This window comes from Xenopus tropicalis, chromosome 2 (genome assembly GCF_000004195.4).
Source record: "Xenopus tropicalis strain Nigerian chromosome 2, UCB_Xtro_10.0, whole genome shotgun sequence".
Lineage (NCBI taxonomy): Eukaryota > Metazoa > Chordata > Amphibia > Anura > Pipidae > Xenopus > Xenopus tropicalis.
In genome coordinates this window covers 30,895,985-30,901,091 of record NC_030678.2, presented here as the reverse complement: position 1 = coordinate 30,901,091, position 5,107 = coordinate 30,895,985, and the positions used below count along the sequence as shown (strand labels likewise).

Sequence of the window (5,107 nt, the reverse complement as noted above, 5' to 3'; positions counted from 1 at the left end):
GTTTGTATGCTATTTACACAGCGATACACAATGGCTCAGGCTACTTCAGGTGCAAGGGAGGGGCTTGGTTTTTATTATGCACTTCTGTACTGGTTAAATTGAGCGATCAAACATAATTGCATTAGATTCCTACATTATAAAGTACAATAAGCTCAGGCTTTTCACAGGTAAAGCAAATCTCATCCAATAGAGATACAAACAGTAGAGTGCAGAATAAAAAAATTCAAAGCAGATTCATTTTAGATTTCAATCCCCCCCCCCTTGGTGCTGCTGCTTCAGTGCAATTGTGGGAGAAAAAGAATAATAAACTTCTCCTTATCTGTAAACTTAAAACACTGCGGCTGGGAAAAAGGGTTTGTTCATACTGAGCTCATTATTTGATTATAGGGTTTGGGGTTGTAAAGATAAAACCAAAACAATCATCAATTAGTAATAAGTAATGCAATTACTAGTAATGTAATGTAATTTCTAAAAAAAAAAAAAAAAGTAAACCTTTGTATAAATAATCTTTAAAGTGACTCTACCTACTTCGCTCTCAGCATTCAGTCTAACCTCTTTTAAGCAAAGCAAAAGCACAAATCTGCAGCACAGATCCTCCATTTCCTGTACGAGCGTGATTCTCTGCCCCCTTTAGTTTTCTGAGGAGTTACCTTTCATTGACTGCCTAGTAAGTCTTTACTGAGAATGCTTGAAAGTCCTGCTAGCAGGAAAGTCATGATGTGCAGGTTGACAAAAAGCTCAACCCAAACCCATCCCTAACTCACACCCTCTCTAACCCACTAAGCCCATTTACTTTGGACTATGGAACTATGGACATATTTGCACCAATGCAGTAACCTATAGGAGCCGAGCAAGGATTAGCCTACTGCAGGAAAATTTCTCATAGGTTGTTGTTAGTTTTAGCAAATGACCCCCGGACATCGGAGGTTGAAGCTTCCCGGCACTCTATACTCCAGATGGCGATATGTGATTGAAATTTGACTCATAGCACATTACAGGTATTTACTAAGCACTACATATTCCCAGCCACTACTTAAGCAATCAAAGTGCCCTTTATACCTCCCAGACACACCTACATCCTTACCACATCCTGGTTCTTACCAAGGCGGAGGCATATGTTTAGCAACATGTTTCTGAGTCTCTATTTGTCCTACAGGGTAAACAAGTGGAACCGATGGTTTGCCAGTAGCATTAGTCTCTTCTTATAAGGCATTAGGCATACATATAATATTTCCATTATTTCATACAATACATCAAAAATGTGAGGAAAGGGTTTTACTTGGACGACATGATAAAACTGGTTACATTAGCAGTGACGGGCTGGCCAGAATGTACTGTATATTGCATATAGGGCTGCCAGTACCGGATTTCGCCAATGGGGACCCAGAGGCTGCCCCCCTTCCCATGCCCCTTCCCTCAGCCACACTAAACTGAAAGCATTGGGTTGGCCATGGGGATGTCAGCTATTAATGTGTTAAGCTGGCTATATACAGGCTGATAATTCCTCCAGACCGAGCCAGCACCTTATAGGTTTACTGATATCTGGCCAGACTAGGAAAAGGCCAGTAGAAGAGGTACATGCCTAGTGCCCCCCCTACTGTTGTGCGCTAGGCACGGGCTTCTGCCTACCCCTAGTTCCAGGCTTGCATAGTGGAGCTTACTGTCTCAGGTCCCTATCACATACACTATGGTCAGTTTTATCAGGGGTTAATTAACCTGCCTGCATATTTTTGGGGTGTGGAAGAAAACCAGAGTACCTGGAAGGAACTAAAGGTGGCCACCTTAACACAAACATGGGGGGAACAAACAACTTCTTGCAGGAAGTCCAGAACCTACAGTACAGAGTTGGGTGTCCATCATATCAAGACCTGCCAATTGTAGTGAATCTAGTGATACATTTATGAGGCTGGTTCAACTTTAAGTTAACTTTTAGTATGTTATAGAATGGCCAATTCTAAGCAACTTTTCAATTGGTCTTCATTATTTATTTGTTATAGTTTTTGAAGGGTGTGCCTTCTTCTTCTGACTCTTCCCAACTTTTAAATGGCACTGACCTCAGCAGCCAAATATATATTGCTCTGTGGGGCTACAATTCTATTGTTATTGTTGGTTTTATTGCCTATTTTTCTATTCAGGGTCCTCTCCTATAAATATATCAGTCCCTTTTCCAATCCACTCCCTGGTTGCTAAGGTAATCTGAATGCTAACAACCAGATAACTGCTAAAATTCCAAACTGGAGAGTTGCTCAACTAAAATAAAACAATTCAAAAACCAAAATAATAAAAAATGAAGACCAATTGCAAATTGTCTCAGAATATTACTCTCTACATCGTACTAAAAGTTAACATAAAGGTTAACAATCCCTTTCATTGTTCGTTTGGCCAGATTGCCCACCTATTTACACTTGCCATAATGACCCATAAGTAAATCAGTGTGAAGGTGGCCAGAGAAATAGTAACTATACGCAGACAGACTGGCCCTGGTACTTTTTTGCATGAGCTCTGCTGATACAGCAGGAAATACTAAAGAGCATTACGTATTCTTCCGTGAGCAGATAAAAAATCACTGATAAACTAATTGCCAGACTGCTGAGCGATTATTCAGCAAATCCCCCCCTAAATGATGGCAGAAAAAAGAGAAGCAGAATGACAGCCCATACCATCCCTCCATGTTCCGCTGCCTTCTGATTTATTTCCCCATACACAGCATGGCCGCTGCACACTCAGCAAAACCAGAGGAATAGATTAATGCTAAAATCCCCAAATCATTGGGATCGGCAGTTTGTTTTATTGATACTTATTTGTAGTGTGGGGTGCATGATCTGACTGAAGGATATGTATACATTGGCACAAGTAGCTCATCTAAATTCAGTTTCTAGCCTCATGTAATCATTTTAATAATGATAAATATGTGGAGCAGTAGCGCTGACTCAAATATTCTGTGTGGTTTCAGCAATACAGCAATTCTGTCTCTGAGTGTGTGACAGGGGATGCAGCTCTCTCCCATTTATCAAGAAATCTGCCCATTAGACACACTATGTAAATTAGTGTGCATTGTGGGTGGGCAGTCATTACCAGTATAACAATAGGGGCCTAGGTTTGATTCCAACCAGGGCACTGTCTGTAATGAATTTGTGTGTGTGTTTTTCCTGTGCTACTGTGGGGGTACTCAGGTTCTCTTAACTGCCCATGTATGGGGCCCCCCGACAGGCCTTCCCATCTGATATCTGGCCTTAAATCGGCTAGATGTCTATGAGGCTGGCCACATTGGCCCTTGCTCCTACTTTTCCTATCGCTGAGGGCTAAATGATCGCATTAGCACGATATCACCCATCCAAGTTGGGTATATCGGGGAAATATTTACTAGTTTGGCGACCTTGCCAAATGAGAGAATCTTACCGTGTATGGCCACCTTAAAAAGGAACAGTAACACCAAAAAATGAAAGAGCTTTAAAGTAATACAAATCTAATGCACTGTTGCCCTGCACTGGTAAAACTGGTGTGTTTGCTACAGTAACTCTACTATAATTAATAAAATAAGCTGCTGTGTAGCCCCGGGGGCAGCCATTCAAGCTGGAAGAAAGGAGAAAAGGCACAGGTTACATAGCAGATAACAGATAAGTTCTGTAGAATACAATAGTGTTTTATCTGTTATCTGCTAAGTGCCTGTGCATTTTCTCCTTTTAATGGCTGCCCCCATGGCTACATAGCAGCTTATTTATATAAATTATAGTAGACTTTCTGAAGTAAACACACAACTTTTACCAGTGCAGGGCAGCAGCACATTATATTTTAGTTACTTTTATACACTTTCATTTTTTGGTGTTACTGTGTGCAGCTAATAGGGCCTTAGATTGTAAGCTCCACTATTAACTGAGCATCAACTCCCAGCAATTTTAGTCAGTAACAAGTGTTATCTAGTAATAGGGTGGCTACCTTTTCTGGAAAAATACCAGCCTTCCTATATTTTTGTTTTTTCCCCTACTAATAACATTGCCATTAAGCACATATTTTTACCAGTCAAACCCAGATTCATCCACTTATGTTTTCCTAGTTCTGAGAATTCTCCATACAAGCTTAGTTGTCAGGCAGTTGTTACCATAGTCCTATACATAAGCCTCTTGCAGCACTAAAAGAAGCTCTAATCCCACTAACCTTACTGCACTAGGGAAGTAATTGCCATTAAGTAATGGGTGGATCTCTCACCAATGGCTTTTATGGCACTTAGAATGACTGCTCAATCCCACGCCATTAAAGATGTGTACAAATAATACAGAGTTTTGTTGTCTACAAGACCACAAGAGGCTTATCATGTGCCATTAAAGGCTAAATAATGGTATTTGGCTATTTGTCCGTTCATTTGTAAAATATTTTAATTCCAAATAATTTGGTTGGCACAATGTTCTGGGTATAAGGGGGCTTGGGACTTAACAGTCAATTTGTGCCAGTGTTTGATCAGCCAAGTCACACTGCACAGTGGCTTTGGATACACATAAAAGATCACTCAAACTAAAATACTGGAGCATGTAGCGTTACACTAGTAAGCAAGGAATTACAAGTCCTTACATCCCCAATAGACAAGGATGAGGCCATTGTTATGCCAAGGATCTCATTTTAATGAGGGCTATAAATAAAATTAAAGTTGAAGCCTTGGGAAGTAGTCATGGGTTCCCCCCCCAGACACACACACACGCAGAGCTTTAGAAAGAGGAATTTAGAAGAGGAAGAATTGTTGAGCTCTAACAAAGATGGCAGTGTTTTCTTTCAAGCAGCAAATTCTGGCTCCAGTGGGTTACAGTGCAAAGCCACAGCTAATAAACAGCATTGGGGGGAACAAATTAATCACTGTGCGTTCAAAGATTTTGTGAGAAACCATTGGTCTCGGGGAATTACTCACATCAAAAGCTCAGCAACTATCTGCATGGGAGATCTTACACTGGAACTGTAGGATCATCTACAGCAACTGAAAATACAATCTAGAACTCAAGTAAAGTTATAATAGGATTATTGTAGTCTTAAGGGGGGGGGGGGTGGAACAGGAACAGACCAGCTAGTAAGCTTTGGCCCCACCAAGAAACCTAGTGGATTTAGTACCTAGTACAAAGGG

The 5,107-nt window shown here is 40.8% G+C and overlaps 1 protein-coding gene across 1 annotated transcript in view; it reads left to right on the top strand.

Annotated features, from left to right (window-relative positions):
• Positions 1-5,107, top strand: part of ubb (ubiquitin B) — a 198,403-nt gene that overhangs the window by 34,145 nt on the left and 159,151 nt on the right. The gene's annotated exons all lie outside the window — the stretch shown is intronic.